Source organism: Schistocerca serialis, chromosome 2, assembly GCF_023864345.2.
Source record: "Schistocerca serialis cubense isolate TAMUIC-IGC-003099 chromosome 2, iqSchSeri2.2, whole genome shotgun sequence".
In the NCBI taxonomy this organism is placed as follows: Eukaryota; Metazoa; Arthropoda; class Insecta; order Orthoptera; family Acrididae; genus Schistocerca; species Schistocerca serialis.
The window spans coordinates 253,774,546-253,799,658 of NC_064639.1; the positions used below are offsets into that span (position 1 = coordinate 253,774,546).

The 25,113-nt window shown below is 43.4% G+C and overlaps 1 protein-coding gene and 1 non-coding gene across 2 annotated transcripts in view; one reads left to right on the plus strand and one right to left on the minus strand.

The window, feature by feature from the left end:
* Positions 1–25,113, plus strand: part of LOC126455883 (high-affinity choline transporter 1-like) — a 449,603-nt gene that overhangs the window by 324,673 nt on the left and 99,817 nt on the right. The window lies entirely within an intron of this gene.
* On the minus strand, positions 18,312–18,386 carry Trnas-cga (transfer RNA serine (anticodon CGA)). The gene has a single exon. It is a non-coding gene; the product is annotated as a tRNA-Ser (tRNA).

The following is a 25,113-nucleotide window of genomic DNA, read 5'->3' on the forward strand; positions in this document are numbered from 1 at the left end:
GGAGCACTATGGGACTCAACATCTGAGGTCATAAGTCCCCTAGAACTTAGAACTACTTAAACCTAACTAACCTAAGGACATCACACACATCCATGGCCGAGGCAGGATTCGAACCTGCGACCGTAGCTGTAGCGCGGTTCCAGACTAGCGCCAAGAACCGCTCGGCCACCCCGGCCGGCCTACATTTTAAAAATGATTTCCATTCAGATTTCACGCCAGTTGCATAAGAGTTGCACTAATGTCGCCACTATGAGCGTACGAAAAACACACAGTAACGGTTGTTCGCGTTAATTACCTTTGAGGCTGGACGTCGTAAGTTGATGCTAGTCAAGAACGCCTTTAAGCCGATAAAGACGCCGTTACCAACACCTCACTGAGTTTGAACGAAGCCGCGTAATAGGGCTACGAGGAGCTGGATGTTGCTTCTGCGAAAGACCTGGCAGGAATGTAGCCACTGTACATGTTTGCTGGCAGTGGTGATCACGAGTATGTACGGCCGCAAGAAGACCGGGCCCTGGACCGACACGTGGCACCACCGAGAGTGAAGACCATCGTGTTCGGCGTGCGTGTCTTGAACGTCGTACTGCATCTGCAGCAGCAATTTGAGGAACAGTTGACACGACGGTGACACAACGACCTGTTACAAATCGGTTACTTCAAGGAGAGCTCCGAACGGGACGCCCTGTAGCGTGCATTCAGCTGCGCCCAAACCACCACCATTTTCGTCTTCAGTGGTGTCAAGCGAGAGCTCATTGGAGGGCAGGGTAGAGATTTGTTGTGTTTTATAATGAAGGCTGCTTCTGTGTCAGTACTAGCGATGGTCGTGTGTTGATTAGAAGGAGGTCAGTTGAGGACCTGCAACCAACCTATATGCGTGCTAGACAAAAAAATGGCTCTGACCACTATGGAACTTAACTTCTGAGGTCATCAGTCCCCTAGAACTTAGAACTACTTAAACCTAACTAACCTAAGGACATCACACACATCCATGCCCGGGGCAGGATTCGAACCTGAGACCGTAGCGGACGCGCGGTTCCAGACTGTAGCGCCTAGAACCGCTAGGCCACACTGGCCGGCCGTGCTAGACACACTGGACCCATATCTTGGAGTTATGACCTGGGCTGCTATTTCGTATGACAGCAGGAGCACTTTCGTGGTTATCCCACGCACCATGGCTGCAAAATTCTATGTCAGAAAGTCGATTCGGCCTGTTGTCCTGCATTCTAGGGAGTATTTTCCAACAGGATAACGATCGCCCAGATAGCGCTGTTGTGACCCAGCATCCTCTACAGGTCAACGACAAGTTGACTTGGCCTGCTCCATCATCAGATCTGTCCCCGGTCGAGCACATATGGGACATCATTGGACGACAGCTTCAGCATCATCCGCAACAAGCATTAACCGTCCGTGTATTGACCAACCAAGTGCAACCTGCATGGAAGTCCATCCCACAAACTGACATCCGGCGCCTCTAGAGCACAATGCCTGCAGTACAATGCATGCACGTTTGCATGCTTGCATTCAACATTCTGTCAATTAAACTGGTTATTAACGTGTCAGCATCTCACATTTGCAATAGCTTATCTCGCGCTTACTGTAACCTGTGATCTTGCTATATTAACGACTTATATATGTCACCTAAGCAAATATATTCCCAAATTTAAATATTCTACAATAATTTTTTTTGTGGTAAGACTTATTCCGTCTACTTAGTTGGTGACGCTGCTCGATGAAGCTGCAGTTGCTTAGCCATACATTCAACAGTCAGGGAGAAGCGCCAATAGAATGCACGACGCCGAAGGAATGCTGCTACCGACAGAGTTGGCAACACTGACACTCCCTCTGGCCAGGTGTGTTACAACACGTGTGTGGCTCCCTTCATGTACTCAGCTGTGGAAGCAGCAAGCGCTACGTCACGTAGCAACGCAGTCAACCACTGACGACAGACTGGTGCCACTACTGCAGCACCGCGCTGCAAAATTAGGTTTCCCTGGCCCCTTATTTGGTTGCGAGGGCCTGCCTGAAGCTCGGCCTCTACAGTGCAAACATATGTACTAGGAGACGCTCTGTAGTGTAAGTAGTGGATGGAACATCATATCTGTATTAGTGACTCTGTGTCCATATCCATTCCCAGTTGGAGTTAGGATAAAATTTCTCTTGGTACATTACCACTGGTAGCAGCTTCATACACGCTTCTTCTGAATCCCAGAGCGGAACGCAGCTGGTACGCCATCCTGAAATATCGAGGACATAATACAAACGTGCCAACGCTTGCCACCTAAAGTGTAAACAAAAGTCGTACTGACAGGTACACTGCCATCTTTCTTTCTCCTTGGACAACTTGCGAACAAGCCTATATATTTTGCTACCCTGGCTTGGAGACCTCACTCGACGTGAGGCCATTTTATAGGATGGCCTACGGCTGTGTGTCTGAGAAGGACTGTGTGGAGTTTTATTGAGGTTCTAATAATTGTACCACAGTGGTCTGTATCTACCCTGCCTAAAATCGTAATAGCGATGTGCGCACCTCACACCATTAGCCATAAATACAAATTCCCTATAGGCATCTCGAAAACTGTCAATAAGTTGCTGCAAATTAGGCTTGTAGTACCACAACTCCTCTAATACAATTACAGCAGCAGAATAATTAATCTTATTTCCATAAAATGTTAAAGGTAAATGCCTATAGGGAATTTGTATTTATGCCTAATGGTGTGAGGTGCGCACATCGCTATTACGAAACAGCGAAAAACGATGTTGTACAAAGTGAAGTAAAATATGTAACGTTTTTAGTTAGGAACAGAGTGTATATGACTTTCTGTAAACGTAAAGGTACGGTCACATTCTAAATAAAGATTATACTTTACAGACCATATCCGGAATTACCCGGACGACCTGCGCCTGGCCTTCCTTGTTCCTACCACACAGCAACGAATCGACGATTTAGCTTTAACATTTTATGGAAATAAGATTAATTATTCTGCTGCTGTAATTGTATTAGAGGAGTTGTGGTTCTGTATATGAGATATGCTATCGAGGCGAAGGACTCGTTTTACGGTCTTCCACAGATGTTGGTTCTGTAAATTTACCAAGAGGTTTTTGCAGGAACAATGATCTCCCTCTCGCGAAGATATTTGCTTAAGTTCTTTGAGCCTACCTGTTACATTTTCGTATGAGATTCACTAACGCCAGTTACAGGGCTCTGAATCACTATCTTGATGTGCCTAATTCATACGAACTCCAAATACTGAAACTCTTAGAAAGTTTCTCACGGGTGGTTTTCTTTGCTAGAAGTATTGTACTTCCCAGTTATACTAAAAAAAAAAAAAAAAAAAAAAAAAAAAAAAAAAAAAAAAAAAAAAAAAAAATGAAATTGTGCCGCTCGCCCTCGCTACTGCTGATATGGTTAGTTCGTTCCATTTCACATCACCTCGCCTTTGACCATAGAAATTTAAACAATGTGACAGGCGTGAGATGTTTAGTACTAACCTCTCAGTTTGATTGTGTTCGATTCTTTCTCTTCGCTACGGGCATCGTCTTGCACGGCGTTGAAAAAGAGCACAGATAGAGTAAATACCATCCAAATCGTTGTACATTTACATCATCCAGCGACGATTATTGTAGACTTCGAAACTGTAACTCAGCTATATGACTGTGTTGCTGAACAGTTATGATAAATTGTTTATGTACACACATCAAAAAAGTTTTGCATCACTTCAGTTCCGAGAGTTCCGGAACCTGTACAGAAAACTGGAATAGAGATCAACATAAACATCATTTCCGCCCTTTTTATTGCTCATGAAAGCCAAATATTGCATGTTGTACCACCATACAGCGAGACCTTCAAAGGTGATGGTACAGATTGCTGTACACACCGGTACCTCTAATACCCAGTAGCACGTTCTCTTGCATTGATGCATGCCTGTCTTCATCGTGGCATACAATCCACAAGTTCATCAAGGCACTGTTGCTCCAGATTGTCCCACTCTTCAACGGCGTTTCGGCGTAGATCCCTCAGAGTAACTGGTGGGTCACGTCGTCCATAAACAGCCCTTTTCAATCTATCCCAGGAATGTTCGATAGGGTTCATGTCTGGAGAAAATGCAGGCCACTCTAGTCGAGCGATGTCGTTATCCTGAAGGAATTAATTCACAAGATGTGCACGATGGAGGCGCCAATTGTCGTCCATGAAGACGAATGCCTTGCCAATATACTCCCGATATGGCTACACTATCGGTCGGAGGATGGCATTCACGTATCGTACAGCCGTTACGGCGCCTTCCATGACCACCAGCGGCGTACATCGGCCCCACATAACGCCACCCCAAAACAGCAGGGAATCTCCACCTTGCTCCACTCGCTATACAGTGTGTCTACGGCGTTCAGCTTGACCGGGTTGCCTCCAAACACGTCTCCGACGATTGACTGGTTGAAGGCGTATGCGACACTCATCGGCGAAGAGAACGTGATGCAAATCCTGAGTGGTCCATTCGACATGTAGTTGGGCCCATTTGTACCGCGCTTCAAGGTATCATGGTTGCAAAGATGGACCTCGCCATGGACGTCGGGGGTGAAGTTGCGCATCATGCAGCCTATTGCACACAGTTTGAGTCGTAACACGAGGTTCTGTGGCTGCACAAAAAGCATTATTCAAAATGGTGGCGTTGATGTCAGGGTTCCTCCGAACCGTAATCCGTAGGTAGCGTTAATCCACTGCAGTAGTAACCCTTGGGAGGCCTGAGCGAGGCATGTCATCGACAGTTTCCGTCTCTCTGCATCTCTTCCATGTCCGACCAACATCGCTTTGGCTCACTCCGAGACGCTAGGACACTTCCCTTGTTGAGAGTCCTTCCTGACACAAAGTAACAATGCGGACGCGATCGAAGCGTGGTATTGACCGTCTAGGCATTGGTGAACTACAGACAACACGAGCCGTGTACTTCATTCCTGGTGGAATGACTGGAACTGATCGGCTGTCGGACCCCCTCCGTCTAATAGGCGCTGCTCATGCATGGTTGCTTACATCTTTGGGCGGGTTTAGTGACATCTCTGAACAGTCAAAGGGACTATGTCTGTGATACAATATCCCCAGTCAACGTCTATCTGCAGGAGTTCTGGGAAACGGGATGATGCGAAACTTTTTTTGATGTGTGTGTATAAGTACATTAGCAGTTCTTTTATTGCGCTTCCTTGGGGTATACCTGACATTATTTCTGTTTTTGATCTGCCGTCCAGAAAAAACACAGGGTTCCATTAAGCAAATAGTCCCCAACCCGTTTACATACACTACTGGCCATTAAAATTGCTACACCAAGAAGAACTGCAGATGATAAACGGGTATTCTAGGACAAATATATTATACTAGAACTGATATGTGATTACAGTTTCACGCAATTTGGGTGCATAGATCCTGAGAAATCAGTACCCTGAACAACCACCTCTGGCCGTAATAACGGCCACGATACGCTTGGGCATTGAGTCAAACAGAGCTTGGGTGGCGTGTACAGATACAGCTGCCCATGCAGATTCTACATGATAACACAGTTCATCAAGAGTAGTGACTGGCGTATTGTGATGAGCCAGTTGCTCAGCCACCATTGACTAGACGTTTTCAATTGGTGAGACATCTGGAGAATGTGCTGGCCAGGGCAGCAGTCGAACATTTTCTGTATCCAGAAGGGCCCGTAAAGGACCTGCAACATGCGGTCGTGCATTATCCTGCTGAAATGTAGGGTTTCGCAGGGATGAAGGGTAGAGCCACGGGTCGTAACACATCTGAAATGTAACGTCCACTGTTCAAAGTGCCGTCAATGCGAACAAGAGGTGACCGAGAAATGTACCCAATGGCACCCCATACCATCACGCCGGGTGATACGCCAGTATGGCGATGACGAATACACGCTTCCAATGTGCATTCACCGCGATGTCGCCAAACACGGATGCGACCATCATGATGCCGTAAACAGAACCTGGATTCATCCGAAAAAATGACGTTTTGCCATTCGTGCACCCAGGTTCGTCGTTGAATACACCATCGCAGGCGCTCCTATCTGTGATGCAGCGTCGAGGGTAGCCGCAGTCATGGTCTCCGAGCTGATAGTCTATGCAGCTGCAAATGTCGTTGAACTGTTCGTGCAGATGGTTGTTGTCTTGCAAACGTCCCCATCTGTTGACTCAGGGATCGAGACGTGGCTACACGATCCGTTACAGCGATGCGGATAAGATGCCTGTCATCTCGACTGCTAGTGATACGAGGCCGTTGGGATCCAGCACGGCGTTCCGTATTACCCTCCTGAACCCACCAATTCCATATTCTGCTAACAGTCAGTGGATCTCGACCAACGCGAGCAGCAATCTCGCGATACGATAAACCGCAATCGCGGTAGGCTACAATCCGACCTTTATCAAAGACAGAAACGTGATGGTACGCATTTCTCCTCCTTACACGAGGCATCACAATAACGTTTCACCAGGCAACGCCGGTCAACTGCTGTTTGTGTATGAGAAATCGGTTGGAAATTTTCCTCATGTCAGCACGTTGTAGATGTCGACACTGGCGCCAACCTTGTGTGAATGCTCTGAAAAGCATCATTTGCATATCACAGCATCTTCTTCCTGCCGGTTAAATTTCGCGTCTGTAGCACGTCATCTTCGCGGTGTAACAATTTTAATGGCTAGGAGTGTGTATTAGTGTCAGTACCACATGTGCTCGTGTCTTGGATAGTTGAGAGTGTGGTACAGTATCGAGCGGCTTTTGAAAATTTCAGAACAGGAAATCTGTCGGTCCAGGTGCGTATACTGTTTACAAGATATCGTCTGTGAAATGAGCTCTGTATTGACAGTGTCTGGGTATCTGCTTTTCTTCCAGAAACGTCGTAGTGATCGAGAGTTTCAAACAGACTCTAAGAGCCTACAATGGTCCAATGTTAACACTGTGGGTCTGTGTATACCTGGTCCTATCTTTTTTGAAAACAGGAGTGACTTGCACCCTTTTGCAGTCATGCTCAACAAATCGCTGCACAAAAGTTTTATAACAAAATCTAAAAGAAACTTCCTCGGAGCCCGGTGCACTGTATTATTTTCTTTTCATTGTCATGAGCATTTATTTCAATATCATATACGCGTCCCTTTTCCACAGAGAGTCAAACGGAAGTACGTTTCTTACCTCGTCACTCATGATTAAATATTTGAATATGGAGTTTAATTTCTCGACTCGTCTCTCGTCTTCAATATAAGCACAAGACTGATTTGAGGAAGTGTGGATGGAAGGCTGCAATCCGTTAATTGTCTTTACATTGGATTAAACCTTCTTATGGCATTCACCGATATCGTTTCTTTCGAATAGAGGAGTGGCAGTTACGTTTATCTTTTTCCCTTCGCTATCTTTGTTGTGAGTGCAACGGTCAGTATTTTCGTAACATCATCCGACGAGTACTATTAATCCGAAGTGGGTCTTTGCTGTCTTTTAAAATCTTACTTCGTTCATGTTTATACAGGGCCATATTGCTATGTAGGACAAACTGCACGAACCGATTTCTGAGAGCATTGTTAAAAAAATATTCAAATGTATGTGAAATCTTATGGGACTTAACTGCTAAGGTCATCAGTCCCTAAGCTTACACACTACTTAACCTAAATTATTCTAAGGACAAACACACACACCCATGCCAGAGGGAGGACTCCAACCTCCGCCGGGACCAGCCGCACAGTCCATGACTGCAGCGCCTTTGACCGCCCGGCTAATCCCGCGCGGCTCTGAGAGAATTACGGGCAAGAAAGATGATATTGACACATGATGGAAAATCCATTCCAATAAGGTACACTCATTTGAAAGTAGTGATAAAAGATCTTTGACAGTCATCTCTTTATCAGCACCAGGCACCGCTAGCCTGGGGTAAGCCAAACGAAAGTATGGAACGTTCTCCACGATAACTACCGCTATCCTATCACGCACTACGCGTGCCGGCGTCCTTACTTTACAGACTAACCGCAGCGCGACAGTTTTGTCGACGGTTCGTCGCACTGGTCACCTCGGTGCTGGGATTTCTGCCATCCATCCTACTCAAACATGACGCTACGAGGGGCAGTACCGCCAGTGTGCGCAAAACCCACCTGTGGACTAAGGAGAATCCCCACGACATGATGGCGGCGAACCATCACCATCGATTCAGCCTCAATGTGTGGACGAAGGTGGTTGGCGATAGTCTCGTGGAACCAGTCCACAGCACCTCATAGGCGAGGTATATCTACACTTCCTGCTGATGATCCTGCCTCCGTTGCTGGAAGACGTGTCCTTGGTAGTACGAAGGGTAATACTTGTTACTACTTGATGGCGCTCCAGCTCATTGACGTCTCGACTATGGAGCTAAGACACTGCTACTCACAAAACATTCCCACCCGCCAGATGCTTTCTCATATGTACTTACAATCAGTAAAACTGAGAAGTTTAAGTATCTCGGCGAATGGATTGAACCCAACTTATCAGAAAAAAGTCATTATCCATGAGAGTCAAGAAGTTGGAACTAGTCTATCAACTGATTATATACAACTACAACAAAAAATGCCTGTCACGCAACCTGAAACTTAAGCACTACACATCAGTCATACGACCAGAAGCCTTGTATGCCATGGAATATCTTACCATGAACCGGAAATGTCTCATGGAGAAACTGGAAGTCATAGAGAAGAATCCTCAGGAAGGACCTACCCTCCGTAGAAGAAGATGGGGAATTCAGACGGCGAAACAATTTGGGACTCTACGAACATAAAGAGAGGCTCCCTGACTGCGCAAGAAAAAGAAGGGTAGCTTTCTATAGCCATGTTGCAAGATTGCCTCCAAATAGATTGACAAACCATCTGTTCACCTTCTTGCAAAACAAGAATTTTCGCACCACTTGGCTGACAGAAACTGAAAAGGACATTAAAGAACTGGGAATAATTGATCTCCAGAACAGACAGTCTATGAGACGTACAATGAAGGAAGTCTCAGGATTTCAGGAAAAGCGCCGAAGGAAAGGAACCCCTTGGACAGAAGAAAGGAAGGAGTTACATCGGCAGCAGATGCGACAGTACTGGACAATGATCAAAGCACAAGAGTTGGACAAATGTGGTCCAGAGTATACCCATTCGAAACAAGAAGAAGAAGAAGAAAAGCTACACTGTTAATCGTAGAGAAATATGAACTAAATCTTTTTTGCAGAGAATTTTGTTGTTGTTGTTGTTGTGGTCTTCAGTCCTGAGACTGGTTTGATGCAGCTCTAAATACTATTCTACCCTGTGCAAGCTTCTTTATCTCCCAGTACCTACTGCAGCCTGCATCCTTCTGAATCTGCATAGTGTATTCATCTCTTGGTCTCCCTCTACGATTTTTACCCTCCACACTGCCCTCCAATACGAAATTGGTGATCCCTCCATGTCTCAGAACATGTCCTACTAACCGATCCCTTCTTCTAGTCAAGTTGTGCCACAAGCTTCTCTTCTCCCCAATTCTATTCAATACCTCCTCATTAGTTATGTGATCTACCCATCTAATCTTCAGCATTTTTCTGTAGCAGCACATTTCGAAAGCTTCTATTCTCTTCTTGTCTAAACTATTTATCGTCCACGTTTCACTTCCGTACATGGCTACACTCCATACAAATACCTTAAGAAACGACTTCCTGACGTTTAAATCTATACTCGATGTTAACAAATTTTTCTTCTTCAGAAACGCTTTCCTTGCCATTGCCAGTCTACATTTTATATCCTCTCTACTTCGACCATCATCAGTTATTTTGCTCCCCACATAGCATAACTCCTTTACTACTTTAAGCGTCTCATTTCCTAATATAATTCCCTCAGAATCACCCGACTTAATTCGACTACATTCCATTATCGTCGTTTTCTTTTGTTGATGTTCATCTTATATCCTCCTTTCAAGACACTGTCCATTCTGTTCAACTGCTCTTCCAAGTCCTTTGCTGTCTCTGACAGAATTACAATGTCATCGGCGAACCTCAAAGTTTTTATTTCTTCTCCATGGATTTTAATGCCTACTCCGAATTTTTCTTTTGTTTCCTTTATTGCTTGCTCAATATACAGATTGAATAACATCGGGGACGCGCTACAACCCTGTCTCACTCCGTTCCCAACCGCTGCTTCCCTTTCATGGCCCTCGACCCTCATAACTGCCATCTGCTTTCAGTACAAATTGTAAATAGCCTTTCGCTCCCTGTGTTTTACCCCTGCCACCTTCAGAATTTGAAAGAGAGTATTCCAATCAACATTGTCAAAAGCTTTCTCTAAGTCTACAAATGCTAGAAACGTAGGTTTGCCTTTCCTTAATCTTTCTTCTAAGATAAGTCGTAGGGTTAGTATTGCCTCAAGTGTTCCAACATATCTACGGAATTCAAACTGATCTTCCCCGAGGTCGGCTTCTACTAGTTTTTCCATTAGTCTGTAAAGAATGCGCATTAGTATTTTGCAGCTGTGACTTATTAAACTGACAGGTCGGTAATTTTCACATCTGTCAACACCTGCTTTCTTTGGGATTGGAATTATTATATTCTTCTTGAAGTCTGAGGGTATTTCGCCTGTCTCATACATCTTGCTCACCAGAAGGTAGAGTTTTTTCAGGACTGGCTCTCCCAAGGCTGTCAGTAGTTCTAATGGAATGTTGGCTACTCCGGGGCCTTGTTTCGACTCAGGTCTTTCAGTGCTCTGTCAAACTCTTCACGCAGTATCATATCTCCCATTTCATCTTCATCTACATCCTCTTCCATTTCCATAATATTGTCCTTAAGTACATCGCCCTTGTATAGACCCTCTATATACTCCTTCCACCTTTCTGCTTTCTCTTCTTTGCTTAGAACTGGGTTTCCATCTGATCTCTTGATATTCATACAAGTGGTTCTCTTTTCTCCAAAGGTGACTTTAATTTTCCTGTAGGCAGTATCTATCTTACCCCTAGTGAGAATTTTATGTAGTTTAATTTTGTACTGAGACACATTTTCGCCAGAATTCGTTGATTTTTTCGCTATAGTCCATAGCTTTAGAGTTATTCAAGAGCAGCGTAGAAAAGTGACCTTCGAAAACGCCCTCACCTCCGCGCTCCCCCCCCCCCCCCCCCCCTCCCCTACACATGTCAGGATTTTTAGTATCTTGCTCATGGCACTCCCTTCTACTACTGTACAAAAATTTGCGATTGCACGAATTGTTTCTCTAATTTTCTCTCCGCCTACTTGACTATATCTGCACGCCCTTCGTGTGCCCTTGCCTACCCTGCTGCCTGCTGGAACATATTCCTTTGGTACTTGCTACTACGTGTTCGCACTCCAGCTCACTGCTCTCTTGAGAGTGGAGTTAAAACAGTAATACAGACAGAACATTCCAACATGCCTGGTGAGTTGTCATGTGTACTTTTAACCACTGAAACTTGCACTGCCAAACATTATCTCCATCTTCAAGTGACTGTATCTCCTTAAGACCAGATTTTCATGTGACTTTATCCTTTCAGGGAGCCTTTCCTGCGGTGTGTCCCCAGTGAGGAAAATCACCCTGTGTAGAATCTGATTAGTGATGTGTTAAAGCTTTGACCATAACTCTTCTTAAGTTTCTCAAGTGCAAACTAAATGTTTTCAGTTATGTTATTGAGCATGATATCAGTACAAACACATGTATCTCCATGCTGAACATTTTGCATTTTCTGATAGTCGTGCTATAATAGCATCACGATCGCTGAGGAGGCGGCCGATTGGAATACTACACTAGACGATAAATAATCTTTAATGGCGAAGTTTTTTAAAGAGCACAAACTATACATAGAAGTTAGTCCTTCGCATACAGTCACACTCCAGATGTTAGGTTTCAGTGCGATGTCCGAGGCTTTTACTACTAGGGGCATTCAATAAGTAAGTAAATTTCGGATGAAAAAATTCTGAATATCTTGTGGGTCATCGTAAAATGTTCCCGATCCAGCCCCTATAGGTTCATGAAGTTCCGACAGACGGCGGCGCATTCCATAGCGTTCAAAATGGTGTCTGTTTGGAAATTTGTCGTAAGGGCTTATGGGACCAAATTGCTAAGGTCATCGGTTCCTAAGCTTACACACTACTTAATCTAACTTAAACTAACTTACGCTAGGGACAATACACACACCCATGCCCGAAGGAGGACTCGAACCTCCGACGCGGGGAGCCGTGCGAACCTCGCCAGACGCCCCAAGACCGCGTAGCTACTCCGCGCGGCTGGCTTCTGTAATGCAAATACGTTCCAACCAGAGCATCACAGATATTTATAAGCACATGCAGAATGTCTTCGGAGACCTGGCAGAGAAAAAAAGCACGGTGAATCGTTGGGCTAGGCGTCTGTCACCATCGAAACCAGGTCGCGCAAACCTGTCTGATCGCCTGTGTGCCAGCCGCCCACATACAGCTGTGACTCGTGCACTATTGGAACGTGCGGACACTCTCATTCGAGTTCTTTGCTGGATGCAAACGAACTTCTTCTCCTCCTTGACAGCACAAGGCCTCACACAAGTCTGCGCTCCCGAGAGGACCTCACAAAACTTCATTGGACTGTTATCCCTTGTCCACCTTACAGTTCAGATATCACATCTTCCGAACGTCATCCGTTCGGCGCAATGAAGGATGCACTCAGCGGGAAAGAGTACGTGGATAATTATGAGGCTGCTGATGCAGCAAGGTTCTGGCTCCGACGTCGACCAATAAAGTGGTACAGGCCCTCCCGGTAAGATGGCTCAAGGCTGTCCCATTGAACAGAGATTATACTGAAAAAAAGAGTTTGTAACCAAAATAGCCTACACCCATGAACCATGGACCTTGCCGTTCGTGGGGAGGCTTGCGTGCCTCAGCGATACAGGTGGCCGTACCGTAGATGCAACCACAACGGAGGGGTATCTGTTGAGAGGCCAGACAAATGTGTGGTTCCTGAAGAGGGGCAGCAGCCTTTTCAGTAGTTGCAGGGGCAACAGTCTTGACGATTGACTGATCTGGCCTTGCAACACTAACCAAAACGGTCTTGCTGTGCTGGTACTGCGAACGGCTGAAAGCAAGGGGAAACTACAGCCGTAATTTTGCCCGAAGGCATGCAGCTTTACTGTATGGTTAAATGATGATGGCGTCCTCTTGGGTAAAATATTCCGGAGGTAAAATAGCCCCACATTCGGATCTGCGGGCGGGGAATACTCAAGAGGACGTTGTTATCAGGAGAAAGAAAACTGGCGTTCTACGGATCGGAGCGTGGAAAGTCAGATCCCTTAATCGGGCAGTTAGGTAAGAAAATTTAAAAAGGGAAATGGATAGGTTGAAGTAAGATATAGTGGGAATTAGTGAAGTTCGGTGGCAGGAGGAACAAGACTTTTGGTCAGGTGAATACAGGGTTATAAATACAAAATCAAATAGGGGTAATGCAGGAGTAGGTTTAGTAAGGAATAAAAAAATAGGAGTGCGGGTAAGCTACTACCAACAGCATAGTGAACGCATTATTGTGGCCAAGATAGACACGAAGCCCATGCCTACTGCAGTACTACAAGTTTATATGCCAACTAGCTCTGCAGATGATGAAGAAATTGATGAAATGTATGATGAGATAAAAGAAATTATTCAGGTAGTGAAGGGAGACGAAAATTTAATAGTCATGGGTGACTGGAATTCGAGACTAGGAAAAGGGGGAGAAGGAAACATAGTGGGTGAATATGGATTGGGGGAGAGAAATTGCAAGAGGAAGCCGTCTGGTAGAATTTTGCACAGAGCATAACTTAATCGTAGCTAACATTTGGTTCAAGAATCATAAAAGAAGGTTGTATGCATGGAAGAATCCTGGAGATACTAGAAGGTATCAAATATATTATATAATGGTAAGACAGAGATTTAGGAACCAGGTTTTAAATTGTAAGACATTTCCAGGGGCAGATGTGGACTCTGACCACAATCTATTGGTTATGAATTGTAGATTAAAACTGAAGAAACTGCAAAAAGGTGGGAATTTATGGAGACCTGGATAAACTGACTAAACCAGAGGTTGTACAGAGTTTCAGGGAGAGCATAAGGGAACAATTGACAGGAATGGGGGCAAGAAATACAGTAGAAGAAGAATGGGTAGCTCTGAGGGATGAAGTAGTGAAGGCAGTAGAGGATCAAGTAGGTAAAAAGACGAGGGTTAGTAGAAATCCTTGGGTAACAGAAGAAATGTTGTATTTAATTGATGAAAGGAGAAAATATAAAAATGCAGTAAATGAAGCAGGCAAAAGGGAATACAAACGTCTCAAAAATGAGATCGACAGGAAGTGCAAAATGGCTAAGCAGGGATGGCTAGAGGACAAATGTAAGGATGTAGAGGCTTATCTCACTAGGGGTAAGATAGATACTGCCTACAGGAAAATTAAAGAGACCTTTGGAGAAAAGAGAGCCACTTGTATGAATATCAAGAGCTCAGATGGAAACCCAGTTCTAAGCAAAGAAGAGAAAGCAAAAAGGTGGAAGGAGTATATAGAGGGTCTATACAAGGCCGATGTGCTTAAGTACAATATTATGGAAATGGAAGAGGATGTAGATGAAGATGAAATGGGAGATACGATACTGCGTGAAGAGTTTGACAGAGCGCTGAAAGACCTAAGTCGAAACAAGGCCCCGGGAGTTGACGACATTCCATTAGCCTTGGGAGAGCCAGTCCTGACAAAACTCTACCATCTGGTGAGCAAGATGTATGAGACAAGCGAAATTCCCTCAGACTTTAAGAAGAATATAATAATTCCAATCCCAAAGAAAGCAGGTGTTGACAGATGTGAAAATTACCGAACTATCAGTTTAATAAGTCACAGCTGCAAAATACTAACGCGTATTCTTTACAGACGAATGGAAAAACTAGTAGAAGCCGACCTCGGGGAAGATCAGTTTGGATTCCGCAGAAATGTTAGAACACTTGAGGCAATACTGACCTTACGACTTATCTTAGAAAATAGATTAAGGAAAGGCAAACCTACATTTCTAGCATTTGTAGACTTGGAGAAAGCTTTTGACAATGTTGACTGGAATACTCTCTTTCAAATTCTGAAGGTGGCAGGGGTAAAATACAGGGAGCGAAAGGCTATTTACAATTTGCACAGAAACCATATGGCAGTTATAAGAGTCGAGGGGCATGAAAGGGAAGCAGCAGTTGGGAATAGGAGTGAGACAGGGTTATAGCCTGTCCCCGATGTTATTCAATCTGTATATTGAGCAAGCAGTAAAGGAAATAAAAGAAAAATTCGGAGTAAGTACTAAAGTCCATGGAGAAGAAATAAAAACGTTGAGTTTCGCCGATGACATTGTAATTCTGTCAGAGACAGCAAAGGACTTGGAAGAGCAGTTGAACGGAATGGACAGTGTCTTGAAAGGAGGATATAAGATGAACATCAACAAAAGCAAAACGACGATAATGGAATGTAGTGGAATTAAGTCGTGTGATGCTGAGGGAATTAGATTAGGAAATGAGACACTTAAAGTAGTAAAGGAGTTTTGCTATTTTGGGAGCAAAGTAACTGATGATGGTCGAAGTAGAGAGGATATAAAATGTAGACTGGCAATGGCAAGGAAAGCGTTTCTGAAGAAGAGAAATTTGTTAACATCGAGTATAGATTTAAGTGTCAGTAAGTCTTTTCTGTAAGTATTTGTATGGAGTGTAGCCATGTATGGAAGTGAAACAGAGACGATAAATAATTTGGACAAGAAGAGAATAGAAGCTTTCGAAATGTGCTGCTACAGAAGAATGCTGAAGATTAGATGGGTAGATCACATAACTAATGAGGAGGTATTGAAGAGAATTGGGGAGAAGAGAAGCTTGTGGTACAACTTGACAAGAAGAAGGGACCGGTTGATAGGACATGTTCTGAGGCATCAAGGGATCACAAATTTAGCATTGGAGGGCAGCGTGGAGGGTAAAAATCGTAAAGGGAGACCAAGAGATGAATACACTAAGCAGATTCTGAAGGATGTAGGTTGCAATGAGTACTGGGAGATGAAGAAGCTTGCACAGGATAGAGTAGCATGGAGAGCTGCATCAAACCAGTCTCAGGACTGAAGACAACAACAACAACAACAACCAAAATAGTGTTGAATAAAACGGTGCATTGGAATCCTGAATAAAACCAACGTGCTTACAAAAAACAATGGGTTGCGTTACTTATTGAATACACGTCTTATTATGGTTTTCATGGCTTACGCGAACCTTCAAGTTTTTCTCGACGAACGCAGTAATGGAGAAACGTCAATCATATAGTTCCACGTAGCACATTTCTTCCACTTACTATTAGACTGCGTACCAACTACGCTTCTTTTGAATCGGAGTGACGTACTGGACTCTGTAAAAGATTGTGGCAATAATTGGTTCTGTGGGAAAGGATATAGTTTTCCATAAATTGGGAACTTCAAATAAAGCAGTCGTTGCAACAAGATTTACATGGCGAAAACTAAAAGCTCTACAGTGGTTCGTCAAATATAGAAACTGAGCCTGCGTTCTAGAAACCACAAAACATGCTGTACCTTAAAATTACATCCATGCTGATCGTGGTTTTGATTACGAAAACATCTCGCTATCCGTCGGAGCTTTGTGGTAGCGTATACGCAAGACAAAAGGAAGTAGACTGGCCAGCTGACAGTTGTCGATCTGGCGATGAGATATCATTGACATCTGTTACACTATATTAGTTGTATTCCGTGGATCCCAGAGAGAGTGGTCTCTGGGATGTGGAAAGAAGTTAGGGATGAACATTAATTTCAATTAAGTGTAATACACCTAAATGACTTTACTATATTGTGCTGCTAATTCTAATTAACACAAAACATTAAATTCAACAGTTTCTGTGAATATACTATTCTCTGGGGTGGAAAGAGTTGCTCAGCAGAAAGTTCTTTAATTCTCCCCCACATCATCTACATGAAATTTAACATGTTCTGTTAGACTATTTAATACACGTGTATTCATATGTCTGACACCTTTCTGTACTAATTTTGTAGAAGTTGTTTTTGGTCCTAATGTTATATTTGTACTTTTCACTACTTTTTGTGAAAAGAAAGATGTTGATAATGATAAAGAACATTAATGAGTATCTTTACTGTGCAATAATTGTCAACATATCCTACTTGCAGGATATTCTAGAATTAACACCAGCTATAATTATTACAGTAATCTCCTGTATTCTGAAAATTCTATTTCGGTAACTTTAATTTCTCCAGAGCATAATTCCATAAGAATGTAAATAGGCAGAACAAACTAGTTTCTTCACTTTTAAATCTCCTATAGCAATAACTGCAAACATGGCTGATCCAAAGCGCTTCGTTAATTCTAAGCAGAGGGTTTTACATTTGACATTGTGGTCTATCTGTAGCACTAAAAATTAAACACTTTCTACTTCTTGTACTTCATTGACTGATAAACCTATTTTTATTGCTCTCCACGTTCCTTTAGAAGTGATGAACTGTATCTACTGAGTCTTGTGGTAATTAAATGATAATCATTTTACCTAGAACCATATGTTAATTTTTTCGAATATTTCATTAGATTCCTCTTCAATGAAAGGATGTATTACTTGTGATTCCTATACTTGTATCATCTTGAAACTGCAAGTGGATCTTACATTGGCAGAAGCTAACAATGTGACGCATGCCAACTCCATGAGGCGCTGATCCGATGACCGACGAAATTCTATAAGCTTAGCCATAATTGCAAATACTTGAGACGTCAGTCGCATAGAGAAAGAAGCTGGATAACACACATTATTACTTTGACTCATAAGGCAGCTAAAATAATGCACAAACACTCTCACAGAGTACCACCCTCCAAGGACACGTCATAACGCCATCTTCACTTTTAGTGATCATGGTTGCATTCAGTGCCTGGCCATATCAACACTGTTGTGTACATACAGGAATATTGTGAGCTGTATTCTGAGAGGTACGTTTTCAGGTTGAAATGGGATCTATAGAGATACTCCAGATGTGGTACTTTTGGTCGTCTTTGGAATTTGTCAACTGTATATTGCTATGGTTACCTGGCTGTGGCGTGGTGGGAAGATGTGGCTAGCGAAAAAAAGAAAAAAAAACAAAAAAAACAAAACAAAAAAACACTGAGTTATCATAGACAAATCGGCAGTAGCAGGTCATGCATTGGGACAAGGGAACTCAAATTTTATTCGCTAATAATGTGGTTACAGTAGAAAGGAGGTGGAAGGTGGAGGAATCGATTTGCTAGTAGCTGGTGAAAACGTTATCCAAGTAAATGGATAGACTTGCAATTAATATTATTAAATAAAAAACTTACTGGCAGATTAAAACTGTATGCCGGACCGAGACTCGAACTCGGGACCATTGCCTTTCGCGGGCAAGTGCTCTACCAACTGAGCTACCCAAGCACGACTCTTGCCCCGTCCTCACAGCTCTACTTCTGCCAGTACCTCGTCTCCTACCTTCCAAAACAAAGGTTCCGAGTTCGAGTCTCGCTCCGGCACACAGTTTTAATCTGCCAGGAAGTTTCATATCAGCGCACACTCCGCTGCAGAGTGAAAATCTCATTCTGGAATTATTAAATAATTTATCTCTTGCACAGGCAATTCAGATTTCCTTTCTTACATGCACGAGAGGTTCATGCTCCTGTAATTCTTTCAAAGTGACCGTATCTTCCAAGGATTAAGTAACTCCTCCCTACTGCAGATACTGAACGCAATAAGAAGATAAATTTGATGTTTAAAAACAAGCACCATAAGTTTACTACATAGTTAAGTAAAGAGAACATCTTTGGACTACCAGAACGCTGTATTTAACATTTTTACGTTAGCACCCAGCTGTGGGCGAAGCGTGCCTTGAACTTGAATTAAACAATACATAGAACTGCACACTGACATATTACAGAGCAAACACAGTTACAGCACTTTACTTTACTGCAGCTAGTCACCCTAGGAATCACGTGAAGGAAGACCTAACACGAGTGGGAATAGTGTAGTATGACGCAAGGTAGACTAGCCACGGAACGGCTTACCTCATGGAAGCAGCCGGCGGTTGGAGAGACTGGCTGCAGATGGCTGTGTAACTCGGCTTATCACTGCGAAAGACTGAGCACAAGTGAAGGAGAACAACGGAGTTCTGGTGGTTTTATGAACTCGCAGTTCAATTTTTCCGTTGACCAAGGCCCTCGCCTTTTGGATCCAGGTACCAACATAACCGCGGGTGACCTTAAAGAACTGCTCCCGACTTTCCCGCGGTCCAAGCCAAAGGTGAGCATCCCGTGCAGTTGGTAAAATGTGGACATGTAGTGCCGAGGGCACGGGAGAAGTGTGGTGTTCGGGGAGCGCCGCGCCAGGATGTCAGGACTGTTGAGTATCCCTCCGCCCAAAGGCCAAAACTGCCGCCTTCTTCCCTGCTTAAATTACTCGAGGCTGCTTTCCCGCCATTATTCGCAACGTTACTGCTTACTCTGTTGAATTTGCTATTGATGTCACGCTACATGCTACGATAATAAAAACGGGGTACAGTTTACTGGGGTGAGTAGCTGCTCTGGAATTTTACAATTAATATTTTTAACTGGACGATTAATTTCGAAATCCAAGCAATAACTTTTCAAAGAGAGAAGAGCAGCTGTTCTTTCACACCCACCTTAGAAACTAAATGCTACATGGTCTTATCAGTATCAAATTATTACTATACTAGGATGTACGCAAACGTCACAGAACTTTAGGACACCCAAAAATAACTTCAACAAGAAAGGAGGACTGAAATTAGATAAGTTGTGGGTCTTATTGCCAAATAATGCAAACAGTACCAACACTTCTACAGTACAATCTCCTTACCAAACAACAGTGATACTCCGCGATCTGTGGCAGTGATCAATGACGTCACTTCATTACTATTGCGCAGTTATGTATAAACAGTTCGGCTTTCTGAGCTTGCTTTATTTTGAAAAGCAACTAACGAAACCTTTACAGCGTGTAAGGACGTCTCCAGCAGTAGCAGACGAGACGTTAGAGACAGAAACAAGCCTTAGACCACAGCCTAATACCTATACAGCTAAAATCACCAAGACTGAGAATAACTATCCCATCTCATCTATGGTTCAAGTGAATCAATGGCTCCTAGAGGGAGGTCATTGATTACAAGATATTTCATCTGCTGCCAACTAAGTCCGAGAACGAGGGTGCCACATTCTCAGTATCTTAGAAGAATTACAGGCTTCTCCTTGGATTGGCGGCGCACTGAAAGGTAGTGGTGCGGAAGCGACAATGACGCTGTCGTCTTGGAGCCTGTCTGTCGGGAAATTTGGTTTCTTCTGTCCTACGCATTGTCTCGGTGCCAGTCCTTTCTTACAGAAAGACATGTAAGCTGCCAGCCCCAGATTATATTGATCACTTACTGACGTTATCAGTCTCAAAATTAACGGGATACCAGTCGAGACACTGGACAATATCTGAAGTTTACTTTTTGTTCTGAATGTGCCCTGTAATCATGTATAGGTAACTGGCTAAGATATGGTATTTAATCCCTAAGACTTATATCTAACACATCGACAGACAGGCAGACAGACAGACACACACACACACACACACACACACACACACACACACACAAACACACACACACACTGATGAGCCAAAACATTATGACCACCTGTTTAACAGCATGTTGGTCCAGCTTTGGAAGGTAATACAACATCGATTCTGTGTAGCATAGATTCGACAAGCCCTTGATCGGTTTGCGGCGGTATTTGGCACCACAAGTCTGCACACACCTCAAGCAATGGTCGACTGAGTTCCACATGTGAGTAGTGGCACTGCCAGCATCACCCCACTTTCCACTGTTGATAGATGTATCCAAGATGGCAGCGATGATGTCATCCAAGATGGCGGCCTGCAGACTTGGCATCAGCGCATGACATCATCCAAGATGGCGGATTTTGGCGGGAAGATAGGTCAGTTGGGCTACCTCCACTAACCTAAGTCATCCGACCACCACCTCTTCCTAGGGATTGGAGGGAAATTTGAATTCTGGCAGTAAAGAAAGGCCACTTGGGCGGGAAAGAAAGGGCACTTGGGCCACCTCCTCTAACCTAAGTCATGCGACTGCCGCTTCTTCCTACAAAATGGCAGGAAGAGGACTTGGCCTGTGCTGTACATATGTCTTTATTTTGCGTTCAGTCTTTATTCAAACAATTTGAGGCAGTACAGCCATCCAGTTCATTTGTCACGAGGTCCAGAGTCCAACTGACCTAGTACACAGCAACACCACCAGAGGGCAAGTGTCTTCACCATGAGGTCCGGGCCTAGTACACAGTACTGCCACCAGAGGGCACAGTCATCCTTCCGTGATGTAAACCAAGATGGCGGTTCAGGGTGGGGGAAAATGATGGGAAAAAGAGTCAGCCTGTGCTGGATGGGATGGACATAAGTCTTTATGTTTGCATGCAGTCTTTATTTAAACAATTTGAAGCAGCACAGCCATCCAGAGTGTCCAACATGAGGTCTGGAGTCCAACTGACCTAGTACACAGCACCACCACCAGAGGGCGAGTGTCTTCACCACGAGGTCCAGGCCTAGCACACAGTACCACCACCAGAGGGGCAGTCATCCTTCTGTGACGAAACCAAGATGGCGGTTCGGGGTGGGGGAGAATGATGGGAAAAAGACTCAGCCTGTGCTGGATGGGATGGATGTAAGTCTTAATTTTGCAGGCAGTCTTTATTTAAACAATTTCAGGCAGTACAGCCATCCAGTGTGTCCAACATGAGGTCTGGAGTCCAACTGTCCTAGTACACAATACTGCCACAAGAGGCCACTGTCGTCCCTCCCATGACATAAACCTCAATGGCAGTCTGCGGGGGAAAATGGCGGGAAAATGTCTGAGCTTGTGCTGGGCTGCTGGAGAGGAAAGCGTGTACTTTATTTTCGAACATTTTATTTAGGGACGGATTTACATAGTTTATTTCTTACACTATGAAACAGACGTTCTGACATGCTTGGGGTCATGACACAAAGCCTACAGATCTGCAAACTAATCGTAAATTACCGAAATGATGCATGTCAAACGCTCTGCAGACACGCAGATAACTCCTAAATTACCGAAATAATGCACTACACAGCACACATACATGCAAACTACTTGTAAATAACGCAGCACACTGATGTGCAGACACGAAATAAACTCGTAAATTGCCAAAATAATGCAGTACACTGCATACAGACCTGCAAAATACTCGTAAATTACTGAAATAATACAGTATACTGATGTGCAGACCTGCAAACTACTCGTAAATCACTGAAATAATGCATATATAACTATCTACCAACACACTCACAACGCTTAAACAGCCGGAAATAATGTAGTGCACAAACACTCATGGCTCATAAAAATGCTTTCGAACTGTCGTCAACATTTCGGAGGATCCAGGGGTGTTCATGTGTCGACACCACTGCGAGCCACCGCTGGACCCAAGTCAGCACAAGCCATCGCTCTCACGCCACTGCCGATGGCATGTGGAAGTCATGTCTACAGTTAAAGTTCTCTGAGTGTTATATTGACATCACATGTCTATCTAAATAAGTGCCAAGTCATCCTCTGGGCCACGTGTGTGTGTTTAGCATTGCTGATGCGAAAACTGTGAATACTGACGTCACAGCTTGCAGTATAGAAATCTATTCAACCGCTTTCTCTCTGCCGTGATCCTAATGGGACATGCGAGATGCATCTAGCCATGCATGTGTGGCTGACACATTGCCATGAAACGTGTGAATGTGCAACTCAGCATCCAAAAGGTTCTCAGTGTTATACTGACGTCACATGGCTATGTAAAATAAGAACTAAGTTGAACTCTTGGAAATTGTATAGTGTCCCAGAAGTAGTTAATGGTCGCTTTTGTAGGAGCTTTTATGATGTCTCAGCTTCTCTGCATGGAAATTCTTGTCCTAACAGAACCTGTTTACAAAAATAGTGCAGGATGCATACCTACTGATAGTCCTAATGTGGCACCCCATCCATCACCTGTTATCCCTCCTGGAAATCGTTAATTACTGATTTCAACAAACATCTCTGAAATGCAAACGTTTTCACTGCTATGTAGAGGCTGCTACATCCTGGCACAAAGGATGTATTGTGAACTGAATGGAGCAATATTATTCGTTATTATTGAATTTACCCGCATAATTACTGATGCCACCGGTGTGGAAGCACCATCCGCCTTTCTTTTTTTCTTTCTGCAGATGAGAATTTCAGCCATAAAAAACTATTTTGCAGAGATCACTACATTGCACCAACAATTAAACCTTGCAAAGTGACCTACAGATCGTCAACCATGGAAAGACTCTTACTAATTACACTGCTCTCCCACTGAGGACATGAGCTTGACTATTAGAGTGTGAAACCGATCTCCAACCCATCAATGTATCAGCATGTACCATGTCGATGTAGTAAACATACAATTAGTATCATGCGCCATACAAAAATCGCCCCTTTTACATCATTTGTATAGCTACTGACCACCACACACTCCTAGATATACCGCGAAGACAGACAGAACCGTATATACTCCTCGCAGCACTAAATATTGTCTCACAGCCAACAGTACAAATTATCCACTCCTGATGCGTGACCAGAGCGCCCTCAGTGGACCGAAGTTAGATTAGAGATTAGATTAGATTAGTACTTGTTCCATAGATCATGAATACGACACTTCGTAATGATGTGAAACGTGTCAGGTTAATAAAAGGTGTCTACACAAGATGTTACATTACACAAAATATTACATGACACTTAATATTTTTAATTTTTTTACCCACTTATTATATACAAAAATTCATCTAATGAGTAGAAGGAGTTGCTATTAAGAAATTCTTTTAATTTACTTTTAAATGCTATATGGCTATCTGTCAGACTTTTGATGCTATTAGGTAAGTGACCAAAGACTTTTGTGGCAGCATAATTTATCCCCTTCTGAGCCAAAGTTAGATTTAACCTTGAGTAATGAAGATCATCCTTTCTTCTAGTGTTGCAGCCATGTACACTGCTATTACTTTTGAATTCGTTCAGATAGTTAATTACAAATTTCATAAGTGAATATATATATATTGTGAGGCTACAGTGAAGACCTCTAGCTCTTTAAATAAGTGTCTGCAGGATGGTCTTGGATGAGCTCCAGCAATTATTCTGATTACTCGCTTTTGTGCAATGAACACTCTTTTACTCAATGATGAGTTACCCCAGAATATGATGCCATAGGAAAGCAGAGAGTGAAAATAGGCATGATAAGCTAATTTACTCAGATGTATATCACCAAAATTTGCAATGACCCTAATAGCGTAAGTAGCTGAACTCAAACGTTTCAGCAGATCCTCAGTGTGTTTTTTCCAGTTCAACCCCTCATTAATGCATACACCTAGAAATTTTGAATATTCTACCTTAGCTACCGATTTCTGATCGAAGTCTATATTTATAAATGGTGTCATTCCATTTACTGTGTGGAACTGTATATACTGTGTTTTGTCAAAGTTTAATGAGAGCCCATTTGCAGAGAATCACTTAATGATTTTCAGAAAAACATCGTTTACAATTTCACCAGTTAATTCTTGTCTGTTGGGTGTGATATAACTGTACTACAAATTCGGGCTCATTTCCCCTTGGCGCAAACGTGTTACTGTTTCTGGTCCAAACCTGCCTGCTTGCTTGCTTTTCTACACCCACCTCCAGACTCTGGGATTACAACAACAGATGTATTTTCGCTTGGTTTGCCACAATATTATACAATTTTCGCGGTCCTTCTCGATATCAAGCACTCAGCAGTAGTCTTCCGATCACACTTGCAACATAATTCTAAAGATATAGACTTGAAATTATTTCTCTACAAACTCGAAACCTTAGCGAGGTGGAGCATGCTATGCTGTAAACCACTGAGTAACTAGAAACTTACCCCGTCTGCAAAGACCTTTATGTGAGAACACGAAAAAATAGAGGAAACTGATATTTCCAATTGTGAATACCTGTGTTAGTGACGTAACAGATTCCAAATCATCCCTTTAATTTACAAACTCAACAAAGGTGTTTCTCATGTCTAGAGAGTCAGCAAACATGTCTTCCACCTGTCTTTCACCCTTTAGATGCACAT